This window comes from Sciurus carolinensis, chromosome 11, assembly GCF_902686445.1.
Source record: "Sciurus carolinensis chromosome 11, mSciCar1.2, whole genome shotgun sequence".
Lineage (NCBI taxonomy): Eukaryota > Metazoa > Chordata > Mammalia > Rodentia > Sciuridae > Sciurus > Sciurus carolinensis.
The window spans coordinates 104,238,961-104,259,928 of NC_062223.1; positions in this window are offsets into that span (position 1 = coordinate 104,238,961).

Here is a 20,968-nt window from a genome sequence, read left to right on the forward strand (position 1 = left end):
ATATATTCTAAAATAAAGAAAAGTGTTCTCTTCACAATTAAAATGATTAAATGTAGCTAATTTTCATAATAATTAACAAATCTCTAGAACAAAGAACTACATTATGAATTAGGGAAATTTCTATGTCTCTATTGTCTCATTTATTTTGTACCACTATGATATTTTGACTTATATTTTAAGGTTTCGCTTTTAATTTTTCCTTCTAAAATTCATCAATCCCTTCATGTTCTGACACTTAAAATTACTGCCTGAGACATAATTAGTTTACAAATTATTATTCTTTCTAATAGAAATATATATGAAAATTGTCTTTCAAATTACTATTTGGACATTTCCCATAATTGACTAATTTTGAATTTCACATTACTTAAGTGCCTTAAGCCAAAGAAATTTATTTAGCCAAGGCTCTCATAACCAAAGATAGTTTCATCAACAAGAACCATTACAAGTTCCAAGGCTCAAAGGCATCATCAAACGAGTCTGTTGATGTCATTTCAGGGTGGCCTCCCCAGTGATAATGCACCAAATCTGATAGTGGGTGTCCTTGAGCATTATTTCCAAACTCCCTCCTACATGACAGGATTTGCTTCTTTGGCAAGGAGATGGGTGGCAAAATACTGGGGTCACATGAAGGCATTTAGTTTCTGAGGTTAGCGAATAGAACACACACACATATCTAGCTGACTCAGTGGTTTCCCCTCTCTGATGCATAAGACAGGAAATATATTTTAAAGTGACATGCACAAAAATATTTCATTATAATGTTTCCCAAAGGATCTGGAAAAGGAAGGGGTTTTGTCGGAAGAGTAGTCTGGGAACCTCTGCATCTCACCAAGAACATCTGCTTTGGTGACATGGATTCCACTTTCTTGCTGACTCTCTAATTGGAAGGAGATACTGAGGTTGCAGAAGCCAGGCAGCAGGTACGTGAACTTCTACTCAAGGTTTTTGAAAGAGCAGAGGTCAGTCAGTTGTCCTTCTTTGAATGACATGTTCTCAATGCTTATTTAGCAAAATCTTCAGGGGACTGTAATATCCCAATATTTAGCTGTCCAGGAGGATCTTTAGCAGTGCACCAGAGATACTAAACACCATAGAATAAGCAGCACATTATCAGAGAATTATGACAATTTAACCTCCACATCTGAAGGTACAAATTTAGATAATCTTTTAAGGAATTAAAATCATCTTTGCAATAAAAAAATAAAGATGAAGTCACAATTTTCATACTTAACTTTAGACTTTACATAAATTTTATATCCACTCTCCAAGGGGTTATGTTCGCATACCCCTTAAGATACCTCTATATGGTTATAAGTGATCCTCCTCAGCTTTGATAAAAAAGCTGGAGACACACTATCCTCAGTTATTCCAGGTTCAGAAGAAACTAGATCTCCCTCAAGGACAAATCTGTGTTAGAATGTAAAGGAACACACCAGGGTGCTCCTTTGGGGCCATCTGGGTTTAAGGAGATGATTCAAGTCATCTGGGATAATGTCTGCTATAAAGCATATACTCCATTAACTATTATTATCATCCCATTGTAACAAAAATTCCTGAAAGCTTATGTATAGCAAAACAAACCCAAGGATTTACTGATGCATACAGAAAATGTGTGGAAAATTCTCTACATGCATCAAAAACGTGTCAACATCCAATGAGACACCTGCTGTGAACCACCAGGAGAACTTTGTAAAATCTACCATAATAGGGGCCAATTTACCATTTACGTGGCCCAGTATGCAGCCACAAATACGCCATGAGATGTTTTTGTCTCCTTTCTTCTTCCCTGCTCAGTTCTCAAGTAGCTTCTAGTTAATCACCTCTACTAACCCTCAGTGCATTAGGAGTTCTTTAAAATTTCCTGATGTCTGACAATGGTTTTATTTACAATGAAGTTTCCTTTTTTACTAAGGATAATTACCCATCAACTATAAAGGTCCTTGGAAACTCCGTGCTGAGCTGAAGGGCTGATAATTTTTTAAAACCTGCTTTGCATTTGTTTCCAGTTTCAGGTCACTATGCCACACTCTGGGTCACAAAGATTGCTTTGAAAACCCAGGTTTGTGGGCACAGTGTTCTTAGGCCAGTACTTCTCCAACCTTAATGTGTGTAAGAATTGGAGATCTAGTTTAAATGCAGATTATGTTTCAATGGGTGTGGGATGGGGTCTGGGAGTTTGTAATCCTGGGGTGCCTCGGTGTGCCAATACCGAGTTCACAGGGAAGGGCAGAGCCCTAGCCCTTAAGAAGGCAGGGTGAGCCAAGCTTCAGGCTCATTAACTGCTCACTTACTTCTTGCATTTAATGTCATCAATGACCAGCTCAGCAAAGTTCTCCATTGGCTTCCGAGAATTCTACCTATGATACTGTATAATGAGTAAAGACCAAAAAGCTCTAGCCAGCTCATGCTGCAGGGATTTCCAGATGCACCCTGGGCCGATTAAGTCAGTGAGGATAAGGATTTCACTAATGGGCAAGGGATGCTATCATACCTCCTTACTGGAAAAATGGCATGTATATTTAGTCAAAGTGCATTGAACTAGGTATCTGTGATGGCAATTGATTAAGGAGAAAGTCAACTCCAAAGAAAATTTTGCTTATTAGCTACAAAGAATTTAGCTGACTCATTTCTTTATTCTTCATTTCTTATCTTTCTGAAAATCTTGCCCTGCTAACTACCAAATGACTCTGGGATACTCAGCTCTCAGCCAGGCAGGGAGATAAGCATTTGTTCTCCTCTGTACCAAAAAACCTTTTCTCCCAGAGGTATTTATTTGTAAGTTCTCTTTGCTGTTTTCACACCAGCCCTGAAGTTATCTTCCAGAAAAGGGTATATACATTTTAATCAGCATCATCCCCAGAGAAAATGCTATACTCTAATTAAGGGATCAAGCAACTGTGCTAAGTGTAACAATTGCCTGGCTGCCACTGCTTTATGTTGTCTATATGTATGCTGTTTGTTTAATCAAAAGTCATGCCGGTATCTTCTCTAGGTAAGCAGCATTTGCTTCCAGAGCATCAGCAGTACTGGGTGCATTTCAGTACCTCAGCCTCCAGTGCAGGGAGGTCCTGGTTCTGCCTGCTTCACATCACCGTGTGATGGAGATTATGATGGCGACAGATTACGTTTTGTGAGGCTTTAGGGTATCATAACAAATTAAAGGAAAATCACGATGTGCCCAATATATTCCCTAACACATAATACCTGTTCTGTCTGTTCTCATTCTCCCTACATTTCAACTCCATAGAAGAGAAGTCAACCACCTCTACCTTGTATGCAATACAACAAGCAGAAAGAATGTTGGAGCATAAAACATGAGGAAGCAATAGCATTTACCAGTGCTGTGCTAAACCACATGGGAGCCCGAGGCAAAATGATACATTGGTAATTATGTCTTTATTTAAAGTTGTGATATTTTGTTCACTACGGGTTTTCTTGGCATTAATTTTGATTTTTTCATCACATAAAATCTTTAAAAAATGTTATTTATCTTGATCACTGAGTTTTTCTTTATTGTCTCCTAAACTCTGTGTCCAAGATAAGTGCCTCATCGTAGACTTGGCTTTATCAGAGAGTCAATAATCTATTTAACAGCCAAGAAAATAACAAAGAAAAAGCTGAGTTAATGCCACTACATATTGAGAGGGGGAAAAAAAACCTGACAGGTTTTGTTTTCATGAATTGCACATCATGGCTGATAGGACTGGATGTTTTCATTGAACCTTGCGAATGCAGTGAGCAGAAGCCGCACACTGAGCCCTTTCTCAAGAGACTCTTCTGTGCTTTAACCTAAAGTTATTTTAAAAAGTCTTTGTTGTGTCTTATTGGGGTCCCCTTTGTCTTAATAGGCTTTATATATAGTAATTTGAAACATTTATCAAAGTTGAACTTTGAATGTACCTGTTATAAACAGTGAGAACCAACCTGGCTAGTTATAGGAGGCAGGCACCTCTTCAGATGCCCTGCAATGGGATAGCTTCCTGCTGTCCTACAAAACAAACTCTTTACCTGGAAGTGGCAACCTCTGTTCTACTTTTCATCTTGAGGTACTCCTTGGCACAGCTTGGTTAGAAAATTGGGTTCCATAGAGAAAGCAGATTTTCAACTCACAGTTCACATGACACTGAACAAGTTAAATTATATCCACTGAGTCTCAGTTTCCACATATGTTAAATGGCAGGTGTAATATCTGCCACAAATACCTTCATAGGGTGTTTTCAAAGTAATGGAGAGGAAGTTGCTCTGTGAAATATGTACCACCATATTCAATATTATGAGTTGACCATATATTTCCTAAGGTGTACGTAGAATATACTCATTTGGATATAAGCACATGTAATAAATTGTAATCAGGGAATACCTAGAGTTGAAATAAATGTACAAGATTTTATGTACCATCACTCACTATCTCTTCTATTTAATATAGATATAGATGGGTCCAGTCAAATATGGTCAATCCCACTTCAGTTTAGGGACAGAACTGAGAAGCCCCACCCACCTGCACCATTGCAATGACCTCTGCCTGGTCTGCCCAACTCCCCTTTGATGTGAATGCTCCGAGCCCTTCACTCTACTTGTGATCTTTCTCTACCTAGAAGCTGAAAATATCCATCAAATCTCACTACTCTTCAGCTCAAAATCTACAAGTGGTTTACCATCTCACACAGCATAAAAGCAGAATCCCTTACAGTGACTGACAATTTCCAAAACCTTGCCTCTCTCATTACTGCTCCACATTCGTTTTTCACTGTCTTATTTCACTACTTATTTACTACATTTGTGCAATATTGGTCCCTTCAATATTCCTTGCCCCAAACCTGCCCTTGCATGCATTATTTAAATTCCCAGTGCCTCAGTTTACTCATGTAAGTTGGGCATAATAATCATAATAACTTCAGAGAACTTTAGTCAGAACTAAAATGAAAAAATTTAGAACAGGAATTACATAGTATCAAAATGCCAGAATAATTTTATTACTTTTACCTGATTTTTTTCAGTCTCTGATTTGACTTCTGAATTGACAATAACCTCGGAAAGGGTGACATTCCTTTGTTGAATAGTCACACACAGCATCTTGAAGACCTTAACTGCAAAGAAACAAAACTCAAAAACTTCAAATGCTAGAGTTTCCATGGCCCTTGTGGCTATTTCTTAGCTTACAGTTTTCCCTCAATTCTTTCTCTATCCTTTGGGGAAAGTTGTTTTATGTTTTTTCCTTCTATTCCCTCTAGTATTCTTCTTCTTCATTTCTGTTTAATGTGATTTTCCATTTTGCCTTCATAGTCTTAATCCAGATCCCCCTACGCTTGGCTCCCTGCCTTCTGCTCTCTGCCTTCAGTTCTTTTCACAATGTTCACTCTTCCTTCTTAGCTCTTGTGTGGGAGCAAGGGCACATTTACTTAACCTCTCTGGAAATTCTGTGTTTTGACTTTCTGGTGGTGCTAAAAATAGAGACATTCCTTGAAGGAATGTGTAGTGGAGCCAGAGAGGAAACTGATAAATGGGACCTGGATACGAGGCAGAGATGTGGCCACAAAGAAAACAAAGGTTTCCACACCTGGGCAGGCATTGGATCTGAATGGACAGAGCAGCAAGTTTGTCTGTGATTATGAGCTCAAAACCATGGGCTTAATTATCTCAGCCTGGGAGGCAGGAGCTGAGTTTGACAGTGGAAATAAGATATTCCCAAGAGTGGGTCAGGCAGGCCAGGAAAGTTGTGCACCTCGTTAGAACAGGAGGGAGCAATGAACCTGTACATTTAGCTGTTATGTGTTAGTGTCAAATGTCAAAAGCCTATTTGTTTCCCTTCTAAGTAGATGGACAGGGCTATCATATTCAATTTGCATTTTGTGAAAGAGTTTAAACATAATTTTAATACTCAAATCTGCATTTGATTTTTCAAAAGCACAATTAAATAGAAAATAGCTCCCTTGGTGGTTCATACCTACAAGAAGCCAAAAATTTTGATCAAAATACAATTTTTTTTATACTGAGGATTGAATCCAGGGGCACTCAAACACTGAGCTATATCCCCATCCATCTTTTAGTATTTTATTTAGACATAGGGTCTCACAGAGTTGCTTAGTGCCTCACTAAGTTGAGGAGGCTGGCTTTGAACTGGTGATCCTCCTGCCTCAGTCCCCTAAGCTGTTGGAATTACATTACAGGTGAAACTACTTCTGTTTCACCAGCATCAGCCTGTAACCATAAAATTATAACAGGCCAAGTAATTTGGAGGAAAGAACATTGCTGGGGGTAGGTCTTACAAGTTCAAATAAAATGAGTGAAATTTATAGTATTTAAGGAAGCAGTGTTTGATGCTTCTATTCATTGAGTCAAACTTCAGGTATTTTGTTGTTGCTGTTGTTCTGACAATGGACATAGTGATCACCTCAAGGTTTGCTGTAGGAATTAGATGACATAATATAAGGAAAGATTTAAAACAACAGATATTGATTATATTGCTGTTTTGTCAGAGGTCCAGGCACTGAGTGGTTAATTTCTCTGCCCAGGCTCTTGCAAGTCTGAAAGCAAGGTGTCAGCTAGTTGTATCTCCTCTGAGGACTTCTCTAGGGAAGGACTCCTTTCCAAACCCATTCAAGTTGTTGGAAAATTCAGTTCCTTACTAGCTTCAGCTAGGATTTCTCTCAGCTCCTTGAGGTCACTCTCAAGTTCATATTTGGTGGTCCCTTTTATATTAAACAACAGAAACAGAGAATACTCACGTGCCAAAATCCCTTTCATACTTTTAGTCTCTGTGACATTAGAAAAATCACACCTGATTAGGTCAGGTCTACCTGAGTTCTCTCCATTTTGGCTAGCTCAAAGTCAAGTGATTAGTAACCTAATCACTGTACTGGTTATGCACAGGACTGCCTTCACTTAAAGGGAAGGAATTACTCAAGGCAAAGATGCCATGGGAGCAGGAATCATGGGAGCCATCTACCTACAACTTTTTGCATGAGATGATTATCATTAGTGAAGCATAAAGGAGAAGGGGGCAATACTTCGGGACAATAAGAATTTCAAGGGGTACAGTTACTATTCCATAGAAGTAAACCACGTATATAACAGATTCCGGTAAGATAGGCCCACTGGAAAACTTAAGGGGATCAGAACTCCTTAAATGAGGGGGAGACCTCAAGAGACTTCATGATGACCCAGCAACCGCTTGTGAAATGGTGTTCTGGCTTTGAGGGCATAGTGGGCAGAAAAGGAGAAACACTTCAGTCAGAGCACACAGGTACAGGATTATCTTCAGGGAAGGACAAAGCTAGGCACAAAGATGGTTAAATTAAAATAAGAAGCCTGGGGACTCTTCAATATCAGTGTCTGGACATCTTCTCAGCTAGGTAAGTTGTCCCATCCTGAGGTGGTTTGAACACAGGCCTGCCTGAAGCCAAAGGGTCAGTGTGGAATCCCTTCCTTCCTGCCTGTGATCTGTGCCTCGGGAGGTGGACTGCCTGGTAAAACCAGTGCTCACCACAGATCCATTGCAACGCTGCACTGCGTCTGAGAAAGAATAAGTTTAAGTCAGGATTCCTTGATTAAGTCCAGTTGATATGAACATGGAGAAGCCTGTGTGCTGCCAGCACAGTGTTTGGCAGCAACAACACAAAGAAGAAAGAACTGTAATAAAATAATAACCAATGACTTCTGGTGGACTCCTCCCCTCCACCCGCCACATCCCATTTGGGGCCACGAGACTCTGAACTGTGCACAACTTGGACTTCTCACTCTAGCAGGTCACAGCTATGCTGAACCTTCCCAGGAAAGCACGAAGCTCATTGCTCAGGAGATTAACTTTCCAAAGCCAAAATGCTTGACCAACTTGAAATCTATTTGTGGAATTTGTTATTTTCATCACTGAACTGTGAAAAATAAATTCAACAAATAGAGTCCTAATTCCCTTGCCCAACATGAAATATCTCTAATTTCTTTGACATATCCAAGAGTTAGAGAGACCTGAGAAAGATACTGTGTATGCCTCCCACCTCTCTCTCTCTCTCATACACACACACACACACACACACACACACACACACACCACTTTCCTTTTTCTACTTTTCATATCTGAAATTTGTTTCAGGGATGAGTTTTTCTGATGATAGTTTTTCTGACTAACACAATTTTCTCATCAGAGGTCTTGAACATTTTGTCATCTGAACTTGATGGTGAAGAGAATTACAATAACTTCCTTTAACATCACTTTCACTTTAGACAAAACCAAACCAAACAAAAATTCCATAAACTAATAGAAAAATGAGGCACAGCATGTAAGAAACAGAACAACTATGTTCTTGCTTCTGATGAGGCTAGTGACTTTATTCTACCACTGGAAATTCAAATATCTGGTTTGAACTTCAATAAGCATTTATGACTTGTTGCTACTTAAGGAACTAAGAGATTATTCTATCAAATATTGTCTCTGTCTTTAACTAACTCATTAAAGATTAAAGAAAATGGAACATTAATATAAACATGACAGGCACTAAGAATTGTAGACATTGGAAAAAAGGCTCTGGATAAATGATCCAACAGAAGGGTTATGAGTATACTTCAGATTAGTGGTTGGGTATTCTGGAAATATATGTGTTGGACAGTGAGTCTAAAAGAAAAATAATATTTGCAAAATCTCTTAGATCTATAAAATCTTCCTTACTTAGATTGTCTCACTTATGGGAGGAAGAATATTTAAAGATAAAGAATATTTATTGAGAGTTGGTGGTGTATGGGTGTACTGTGAGGCACTTTTCAGGTACCATCTCATTAACTTCATGCATCAATTCTATAAGGAGAGAAGTTAAATCAGTTTTACAGAGAATCTTCAGGAGCCTCAAAGTCTTTAAGTGCCTGTCACTGTGCATAAGAATTTATTCCCAATTTTAGGAATTTATACAACTTTTTTTCTTTTCACTGGTATTTTGGTCGGGAGTTTGGAAAGAGTGTGAATGGACTGTTCTCACCTAGAATCTTTTGGGGCAGAAGCAGCCTAATGTCAGTGGGGCTTCAGTTCTTTTGGAAAAGTAGGAGGGACTGGACTTCTAAGCTGGTTCTCAAACATGACTGACAGATGCTTTGGCTGCTGGCTGGGAGTTCTCAGGGTCAGATGCCCAGAGTCTGAGGATGGCCAGACTTCATATGTAATAGCTGGCTTCCCCCTGTGTGGGTCTTGCACAGGGCCACGTAGAAATTGCAGGATCCTCCAGACTAACCTTGGGACTCACATAGCTTCACTTCTGCTACACTTTACTGGTTGAAGTGAGCAGAAGCCTGACAAGACTCCAGGGGCGATGATGTGATCCCTACCCTTTGGTAAAAAGAATGTCAAAATATTTGGGGGCCATATTTAAAATTACCATACTTGTTTAAAGCATAACTGCAAATAAAAGCCCACTAAAATGTATAACAAAATTTCCAGTAATGACTCTGGGTATGTCATGAAATTTTTATTTTCAATTTGCAGATGACAGAAACTTAACACCAGTGAGGTTAACAGAGTTTGTAGGTTAGTGATTAAATCACAGGAAAGGCAGCATGAATCTGCTACCTCTGTGGGAGCTTTGTCTTTAAACTGTATCTGCGTCTGATTCTCTGCATGTTGGCTGCTTTTCATTCTTTGTAATTCACTGCTTCATGATCCTCCCAGCATCATCTGATACCACCAAAAGGAAGGTTCTCCTACTCCTTGGTTCAAATTTGGCATATTGGAGGGAATTATTCTGATACCCAGTTTTTGTCACATAGGCACACAAGTTCAGTCCTTGTGGCAGATCCTATTTGAGCCTTGTGCATAAAGCAATCATTCCTAGAAGACTGATTTGTGGGAGGGAAAATAGCGAAATATGTTCACTGCATAGGAATCAAGAGAATTTATAGTAAATAATAAACTGCCATTTTTTTTTATTTTCTGAGAACTGCTTAGGAAAATTTCAACAAGTTTTGTACAGGAAGGAATCAGTTTTTATCTTGCCATGAATCTTTTGTTGTGTAGAAAATCCATGAGAAAATGAAGGGATATTTATCTGATAGAGTGATGAGATAAATCAGAGTGTGTACACACACACACCTTCATCTACATATTGCTTACCAAGTGTTTTCAAGTGATTTTTTCACTTACACTTCACAACAACTAAGAGCAATGAAGACAAGCTTTATCGTCATTTTGCAGGTAAGAAATGAGACCCAGATAGTTTACATGACTTAATCCCAGTTTCATAAGAAAATAAATGGAAATCTGAAGACTTAAACTCAGATCCTTTCTCTTAGTCCAGTACACTTCACTAAGCTGGAGTTTCTCCTAATGGAAAACTTTAGTTGACCCGATAGCATGATACATGGGGAAGGCTTCCTCTACAGGAGGGAGGGTCCATGATGTGGTTTTCATAGACTAAATCAAATCTGCATTTCATAGATGAAATTTACAAAAGTAAAACTTTTCTTACAGAATTATCCTTCTCAAATATGACTTCCACTTTCACAGACTGCTATGGCTTCTCATCACACAAAAGAAAGGCTTACAAAGCCCTTTGTCATGTCATTACAGCCTGTTGGTAAGTCTGCTCTCTAATCTCCATGTTACAGCTCTGACAGGCCAGTTATCTGGTCTAATTTATCAGGGGAATCTCAAGGATTTCTCTGCACTCCTGTCCACCTTGCCATTTCTCCTGTCTATCAAAAAGGCCTCTATATAAGTCAAGACTGGAAGAGACTACCAAGAACAACACTGGACACTAAACTTTGGGAGAAATCTTCTAGGAGGAGGAATAAGGATTTTATTTTTCTAACCAAGGTAAGTCTTTGACTTACCTTTACCTTTTCATTTCTTTCTTTTTTTTTTTATTTGACTTAGGTGGTAAAATATGCATTTGGTGCCTTCTGCCTAGAAGAATTAACTGGATGGCCTAACAGGACCAAAGTGGAATCTAATCAGAAGGCACAGGGAATGCATCCTAGACCAGTCTTTGTCCAGATTTCAGAAAGGGAATAGGGCAAGAAATTCAGCAGGAAGGCATGCAGGTTAGCTGGTCTTGCTTTTTCTATTCCTTCTCCTTAGTGAGGTCTGGAAGACCAAGACAGATGGTAAAGCTGAAGAGTTCATAATGAAGTTATTCACTCATAGTCTGAGCTAAGGGGGCAAGAGAGTCCTGTAGATCATTTGCAAACAGAAAAGCTCACCAGGTTTGGGAACTTTAAGGGAGCTTTATAGAGCTAGAAATAAAATAAGTTCTTTTATTTTTCAATGTCCAGTGTGCATACATTTCTCCAGAAAACTGGAAGCAACAGATATACAGAAAATGCAAGAGGGACACAACATTTTTAGGCCATGAAGCATTTATGACTCTAGATACCCAACACTTTAGTGGGGAACCCTGAATGTACTACAAATTCACAGAAGTCATCTTTGCATGTGTGGCTTATAAATTGTTGTTGACCGTAAAAATCAGCTAGTATGAAATATCAAAAAAATGCATCTTATTCAACTTCCCTTTGCCTCAAGCATAGTGGATTTGGTCAACTGTGTTTCATGGGAAGGTGAGAAACTGACCTTGGATGGGCTTCACAAATTAACAATAGCCCCTGAATTCAGATATTGCTGACTCAAGGCCAACTTTGAAGGGTCTCAGATGTTTGGTTAAAAGTAAAACCTACAAGTCCTCATAACTAAGACCAAACTGGGAAACTGACTCTAAAAATAATATTTGCTTATAAAAACACAGGGAAAGGAATACATAACTGTGTTTGCTTCAACAGACAATATAATATAGCTTATATATCATTTTACTTGTCAAATATTTTTTAATACACCTAAGTAATCAAAAAGTGATTGGTGGTAATCTTCATATAAACATCACTGTCATTGAGGATTTCTTTAACTCACAGATGCTTCAAAGAGTTTTGGTTTGCTTAACATGAGCTAGATTGATCATGTATGAAAATTTCTTCCTTTCATGCTGCAAATTTCAGCCTCCCTTTCCGTATCCACTTTCCTTTATCTGTCATTATAGTTCCTTCTTTCACTGAGAAGAAAGTGTTCCAGTAAAACTCAGATTATACATGATTAAGATGATTTGCGAAGCAAAGGAGAGATAAGAGAGCAAATGCAGGCAATGAATGATAATAAGCTGAAAGAGCACCTGCAGGAAGCAAAAGATCATTTCAACAAAGAGATAGAGATTCTCAAAAAAAACCAAACGGAAATCCCTGAAATGAAGGAAACAATAAATGAAATAAAAAACTCCATGGAAAGCATCACCAAAAGACTAGACCACTTGGAAGACAGAACCTCAGACAATGAAGACAAAATATTTAATCTTGAAAATAAAGTTGCCCAAACAGAGAAGATGGTAAGAAATCATGAGCAGAATCTCCAAGAACAATGGAACATCATGAAAATACCAAATTTAAGAATTATCAGGATTGAGGAAGGCACAGAGATACAAACCAAAGGAATGAACAACCTATTCAATGAAATAATATCAGAAAATTTCCCAAACCTGAAGAATGAAATGGAAAATCAAATATGAGAGGCTTACAGAACACCAAATGCACAAAATCACAACAGATCCACACCAAGGCACATTATAATGAAAATGCCTAACATTCAAAATAAAGATAGAATTTTGAAGGCCGCAAGAGAAAAACATCAGATTACATATAGGGGGAGACCAATACGGATAGCAGCTGACTTCTCAACCCAGACTCTAAAAGCTAGAAGGGCCTGGAACAACGTATTTCAAGCTCTGAAAGAACATGGTTGCCAACCAAGAATCCTATACCCAGCAAAACTAACCTTCATATTTGAATATGAAATAAAATCCTTCCATGATAAACAAAAGTTAAAAGAATTTACAAATAGAAAGCCTGCACTACAGAAGGTTCTCAACAAAATATTCCATGAGGAGGAAAGGAAAAACAACAATGGAGGTCAGCAAAGGGAAGAACTACCTTAGAGAAAAAACACTCAAAGGAGAAACCAAGCCAACTTAAAAACCAAAAATAAGCCAAATGACTGGGAATACAAATCATATCTCAATAATAACCCTGAACGTTAATGGCCTAAACTCATCAATCAAAAGACATAGACTGGCAGAATGGATTAAAAAGAAAGACCCAACAATATGCTCATAGAAAAAGACATCCATAGACTAAAGGTGAAAGGATGGGAAAAAACCTACCATGCACATGGACTCAGTAAAAAAGTGGGGGTTTCTACCCTTAAAAGATAAAGTGGATTTCAAGCCAAAGTTAGTCAGAGGGGATAAAGAAGGACATTTCATACTGCTTAAGGGAACCATAAATCAGGAAGAAATAATGATAGTAAATATTTATGCCCCAAACAATGGTGCATAACTGTACATCAAACAAATCCTTCTCAATTTCAGGAATCACATAGACCACAACACAATAATTCTGGGTGACTTTAATACACTGCTGTCACCACTAGATAGATCTTCCAAACAAAAACCAAACAAAGAAACCATAGAAGTCAATAACACAATCTATACGCTAGACTTAATAGACATATATAGAATATTCCATTCATCAATGAGTGGATTCACTTTCTTCTCAGCAGCACATGGAACCTTCTTGAAAATAGACCATATGAAATGCCACAAAGCAGCCCTTAGGAAATGCAAAAAAATAGAGATACTGCCTTGTGTTCTATCAGATCATAATGTACTGAGAGTAGAAATCAATGACAAAATAAAAAACAAATTACTCCAACACCTGGAGACTAACTACTGTGCTATTGAATGAAACATGGATAACAGAAAACATCAAGGAGGAGATAAAAAAATTCTTAGAGGTCAATGAGAATGACGATACAACATATCAAAATCTCTGGGACACTATGAAAGCAGTACTAAGAGGAAAATTCATTGCATGGAGTGCATTCCAGAAAAGAATGAAAAGTCAACAACAAAATGACCTAACATTACAGCTCAAAGTCCTAGAAAAAGAACAGAATAACAGCAAAAGTAGTAGAAGACAGGAAATAATTAAAATCAGAGCTGAAATCAATGAAATTGAAACAAAATAAACTATTCAAAAAATTGACAAAACAAAAAGTTGGTTCTTTGAGAAAGTAAATAAAATAGACAAGCCCTTAGCCCCACTAACAAAGAGAAGGAGAGAGAAAACTAAAATTACCAAAATTCATGATGAAAAAGGAAATATCATGAGAGATACCACTGAGATACATAACATAATGAGAAGCTACTTTGAAAATGTGTATTCCAACAAAATAGAAACTACCGAAGACATTGACAAATTTCTAGAGACATATGTTCCTCCCGAACTGAACCAGGAGGACATACACAATTTAAACAGATCAATATCAAGCAATGAAATAGAAGAAGCCATTAAAAACCTACCATCCAAGAAAAGCCCAGGACCAGACGGATTCTCAGCTGAGTTCTACAAGACCTTCAAAGAAAAACTCATTTCAATACTTCTCAAAGTATTCCAGGAAATAGAAAAAGAGGGTACCCTACCAAACTCATTCTATGAAGCTAATATCACCCTCATACCCGAACCAGGAAAAGACACATCAAGGAAAGAAAATTTTAGACCAATATCCTTGATGAATATAGATGCAAAAATCCTTAACAAAATACTGGCAAACCGTATCCAAAAACATATTAAGAAAATTGTGCACCATGATCAAGTGGGGTTCATCCTTGGAATGCAAGGATGGTTTAACATCCGTAAATCAATAAACATAATCCATCATGTCAATAGACTTAAGGATAAGAATCATACGATTATTTCAATTGATGCAGAAAAAGCGTTTGACAAAATACAACACCACTTCATGCTCAAAACACTAGAAAAAATAGGGATAGTAGGAACATACCTAAACATTGTAAAGGCTATTTATGCTAAGCCCATGGCCAACATCATTCTTAATGGAGAAAAACTAAAACAATTCCCTTTAAAAACAGGAACAAGACAGGGATGTCCTCTTTCACCACTTCTATTCAACATTGTCCTCAAAACTCTAGCCAGAGCAATTAGGCAGAATTAAAGGGATATGAATAGGAAAAGAGGAACTTAGCTGTCACTATTTGCTGATGACATGATTCTATATTTAGAGGATCCAAAAAACTCCTCCAGAAAACTTCTAGGCCTCATCAATGAATTCAGCAAAATAGCAGGCTATAAAATCAACATGCACAAATCTAAAGCATTTTTATACACGAGCAATGAAACAGCTGAAAGGGAAATGAGGAAAACAACTCCATTTGCAATAGCCTAAAAAAAAAAAAATACTTGGGCATCAATCTAACCAAAGAGGTAAAAGATCTCTAAAATTAAAATTACAAAACACTGAAGAAAGAAATTGAGGAAGACCTTAGAAGATGGAAAGATCTCCCATGTTCTTGGATAGGAAGAATTAATATTGTCAAAATGGCCATACTACCAAATGTGCTATACAGATTCAATGCAATTCCAATTAAAATCCCAATGACGTACCTTACAGAAATAGAGCAAGCAATTATGAAATTCATCTGGAAGAATAAGAAACTCAGAATAGCTAAAGCAATCCTTAGCAGGAAGAATGAAGCAGGGGTATCACAATACCAGAACTTCAACTACACTGCAAAGCAATAATAACAAAAACGGCATGGTATTGGTACAAAAATAGACAGGTACATCAATGGTACAGAATAGAGGACATGGGCACAAACCTAAATAAATACAATTTTCTCATACTAGACAAAGGGACCAAAAATATGCAATGGAGAAAAGATAGCCTCTTCAACAAATGGTGCTGGGAAAACTGGAAATCCATATGCAACAGAATGAAACTAAACCCCTATCTCTCACCCTGCACAAAAATCAACTCACAATGGATCAAGGACCTTGAAATCAGATCAGAGACCTTGTGTCTTATAGAAGAAAAAGTAGGTTCAAATCTTCAACTTTTTGGCTTAGGATCAGACTTCCTTAACAGGAGTCCCGTAGCACAAGAAATAAAAGCAAGAATCAACAACTGGGATAGATTCAAACTAAATAGCTTTCTCTCAGCAAAGGAAACTATCAGCAATGCGAAGAGGGAGCCTACAGAGTGGGAGAATATCTTTGCCACTCATACTTCAAATAGAGCACTAATTTCAGAATATATAAAGAACTCAAAAAACACTACACCAAGAATACAAATAACCCAATCAACAAATGGGCTAAGGATATGAAGAGACGCTTCACAGAAGAAGATCTACTAGCAATCAACAAACATATGAAAAAATGTTCACCATCGTTAGTAATAAGAGAAATGCAAATCAAAACTACCCTAAGATTCCATCCCACCCCAATTAGAATGGTGATTATCAAGAATACAAGCAATAATAGGTGTTGGAGAGGATGTGGAGAAAAAGGTACACTCATACATTGCTGGTAGGGATGCAAATTAGTGCAGCCACTCTGGAAAGCAGTATGGAGATTCCTTAGAAAACTTGGAATGGACCCATTTGACCCAGCTATCTCACTCCTTGGCCTATACCCAAAGGACTTAAAATCAGCATACTACAGAGATACAGCCATATCAATGTATATAGCTGTTCAATTCACAATAGCCAGATTGTGGAACCAACCTAGATGTCCTTCAATTGATGAATGGATAAAGAAACTGTGGTATATATGTACAATGGAATATTACTCAGCCATAAAGAATGATAAAATTATGGCATTTGCAGGCAAATGGATGAAATTGGAGAATATCATGCTAAGTGAGATAAGGCAATCTCAAAAAACCAAAGGACAAATGATCTCGCTGATAAGCAGATGATGACACATAATGGGGGGGTGGGAGGGGGGGCAAGATTGGAGGAAGGAGGGACTGTATAGAGGGAAAATAGGGGTGGGAAGGGTGGGGGGAAAGGAAAAAATAACAGAATGAATCAAACATCATTACCCTATGTAAATGTATGATTCCGCATATGGTATGCTGTTACTTCATGTACAAACAGAAACAACACGTATGCCATTTGTTTACAATAAAAAAAAAAAAAAAGTCCCACATTTGGTAAATGGTAGAGCTCAAATCCAGTGTCTTATTTATTGGATTCTTAAGTCTGTTTCCATTGTTTTTCCACCACATGTTTAAAAATGCACTGCTAAATTAATGTATTACATGGCCTTACAATACTTTCATTTCATGAGCAAAAGAAAGCAATGCTGAATAGAAAGTTAAGGATTAGACTTGGTGTGGTTCCTAACATGATTAAAAGGCTAGTGCAGAGAATATTTTCAAGTTGCTGAGAAAGTTCCTAGAATCTTCCAAGTCACAAATCACACCACATAGAGAAATTTTCTCTGGTTTCTATGACTGAAATGGAGATTAGAAGACTCAGATAACAGCAACAGTTATGCTAGATGACCTAGCTCCTGCTTTGCCTCTGTAAAATAAGGAACGGGATACGATCATGCACAGGAATCTTCCCAGTCCCATTACCCCAGTTTTGAGGGACTCATTATATAATAAGTTAGCATAGTGAATGATCTTAAGGCTCTTTGGCAAACCTAAGATCCTAGTTTCTTTTTCCAGAGAAGAGTCTCAGGTAAGTCTTCTCTGAGGTGAAAGATATCCTGTAAAAGACTGTAGGAAATTTTTCAGTGAGTGTTATTACAACCCTACAGTCTGACACTAATTCATCTCTCAACCTAATTTCCCAGGACTTAGTAGTAAGACAATGCTGTTCCCATCCCTTTTCATCTTCAAAGTTCTTACTAAAACATCTAATTAATCTTCAAAATGTCACTAAGGTAGGCACAATCTAAGTGCTGTCACTCCTCCTGCTTTCCCTTCATCTTTGTTTGTCAGTCAACTCTTAGAATGACAGCATTAGAGGAGACCTGCAAGGTTGTTCAGTTGGAAATCACATCTGGTGCTTGATTCTCACAAGCATGCTAGGGTTCATCAAGCAGAGAAGATAATATTAAAGTGTCTTCCCTGACCAAGGGTTAACAACTTCCTTGCTTGTTTGGAAAGCATTATCTCACCCAATCAGAACCCAAAGCAGCAAGGTGAATACAGCATGAATCCCCATGCAGTGGCTGATTGAACACAAGCGAGCTGGGCCAATCTCAGTGTCCTCTTCCAAAATGAAGAACTAAAATGAAACTACTGAAATCTCAGTCTGGACTGTTTTCTTGAATAGAGTTGATTACCTGAAAGTAATAGTGGATCTAATTTTCTTTGTGTGTGCCAGTCAGCAAAAATAGAAATATGAAACAGATGTGCAACAAGGAATAGGGACGTAATAAGGAGGAGAGTACTCCCTGAATTTCCAATCGCTTTTATTTCCAATCGGCTCTAATACTTGACCAAACCTCTGCATTTATGTCAGGCTGGCATCTTTGTTCATATTTCCAGCTTATTCTTGAGCAAATCTAGTAGTGAACAACCTATTTTTTTTATCATCTCATAATTGCCTATTCTTTACTTCTCTTTTGAGTCCAAAAAAAAAAAAAAGAAAAGAAAATAATATTTAGGACTTTTTTTCCTCTTGTCCTAGTTGATGGCTACTTTTGAAGTCATTTCTTACTGATTGCATGTTCCTTTTTTTTAACCTTCTTTCAAGATGACTGTTACAAAATTCTGTCTATCTCTTTCAGTGTTGTAATAGAAAATGTAGGTACATAAACCCACACCCTAATTGATGTGCATTTATTTATATAAGCTGAAAGAATGAAAATTTAAAAATAGAAATGAATGCTAATATTTTTTCCACTTTCAGATTTATGGTTTGATCTTTCTTCCTAATTTATATCAATTTCTTAGGTTTTTAGATTATTTCAAGTCATGTCTTAACATGATAGGCTGTCAAGCTAAATCAGAAGAACATGATTTAAAGTACACACCACTGTAAATAACCCTGTCCTGAGTCCCCTGTTTGATGCAGTTTGGAAAGGACCGTCAATAGAATCTGAAGAATGGATTTTTAATTGGTAGTAATAATGTCTGAAAATGTAGTGCTTAACCCAAGGATAGATTTTAAATGTTCTTTTGCCAGACTTGAAGCAACCTGATTCCTGCATATCTGCTCTGGAACTTCCACGCCCACCTTGTTCTGAAAGTAGCATAGGAGACCAGGTCTGTGTGATGCCAATATAGCAAGGAACTATGTAGCACGTGAGTAAAGAATGTCACGAAAAGTAAGGAATGGAGGGAGGGAACTCTGAGGAATATAGTCCCCTGGACCAAAACGCTGTTCATCCTCTGTCTTGGTGGTGTTCTGCCCTAGAACATGGAGCATCATTACACCTGCCTTTAGTCCCCAAGTCTGTCTAACATGTGTCGTCGTATAATGGAAGCAGAGAAATGAGCCTATCCAATGTGAATAATGATGTGCTCTTTAGGAAGAAAAGGGAAGGGGAGTAGATTTAAGATGGTTTGCAAAGAGGTGCCCTGCTCCTGAGTATACCAGAGGAAAACTAGGGTTAAAAAGGAAAAACTGTATTTTGAGAAGAGTGATTCAGGAGAACTCAAAATCAGCAAGAAAGTGACAGGAAACCCCTCAAGAGCATAGAGATCTGTAAAGGTGACCTAGAAAAAAGAACAAAGCAAACTGCAACTTCAGCTCTAGTTCTCAGGCCAGGGGTGACTTTTACATTGCCAGGGAAAGTACCAGCAACCCCTTCATAGCAGCAGACTGACACTCTTAATTGCAGAATTGCATAGCCCTCAAAGGCTTTAAATTCATTTTGGGGAGCTGAGAGGCCAAAAGCAACTTCTGGCCTCCAAATAAGGAACTCACATTGAACCCCTTAGTTCTCAGAAATCAAGTGGCTACAACAACAGCCCCTACTATATGCCATCCTGCCTCAGGGATAGCAGGAAGCCAGAAGACTTGGGCAAAAGTACATATGTTAGACCACAAATGAAGTCTCAATAGATGTTAAACTGAAATCACATCATGTATCTTCTCAGAACACAACTGAATAAAACTATAAGAAGAGGAACAGAAAATATGCAAACAGATGGAAATTGAATAGCATACTCCTAAATGGTCAATGGTTAATTTAAAAAATTAAAAGGGAAATTAAAAATTCTTGAAACACATGAAAATTGAAGTAACAACATATCAAAATATAAGGGATGTAGAAAAAAATGGAACTAAGAGGGAAGTTTGTAGCCCTAAATACTTTATCAAAAAAATAGAAAAATTTCAAATAAACAACATAACAATGAACCTTAAGGAATTAGTAAAGATCAAAGAAGAAATAAATATTTGAAGGACACTCTCAACAAATGACATACAAATGGTCAGCAAATATATGAAAAACATGTTCAATAATAATAATCAGAGAAATGCAAACGAAAGCAGCAAGATGTTATCTCACCCCAGTTAGTATGACTACTGTCAGAGTGACAAACAAACAAAAATGCTGGCAAGGATGTGGGAGAAGGGAAACTCTTATACACAGTTAGTGGAATTGTAAATTAAGACAGCCATTATGGAAAATGGTATGAAGTTTCCTTAAAAAAACTAAAAATAGAACTACCACAAGATCCAGCAATCTCACTGCTGGGTATACATCCAGAGAAGATGAAATCTTCATACCAAAGAGATATTCACATTCCCTAGTTTAATGTAGCACTATTCACAATAGCCAAGATATGGAATCAGTCCAGATGTCCTTCGTGGATGAATGGATAGAGAAAATGTGGCATATATACACACTGTATTATTCAGTCATTAAAAAATGAAATACCATTATTTGCATCAACATTCATGGAACTGAAGGTTATTACGTTAAGTGAAATAAGCACCCAACACAGCTGTATCCATCTCATTCATAAAAACTTAAAAGCCAATCTCACAGAAGGGCAGAGTGGAATAATGGTCATGAGGGATTAGGAAAGGCAGTGGGAGAGGGTATAGAAAGAAGCTAAATAAGGGGCACCAAACACAGAGAGAAGGGTTTAGATCTGGTTTTATGTAGCACAGTAGGGTAA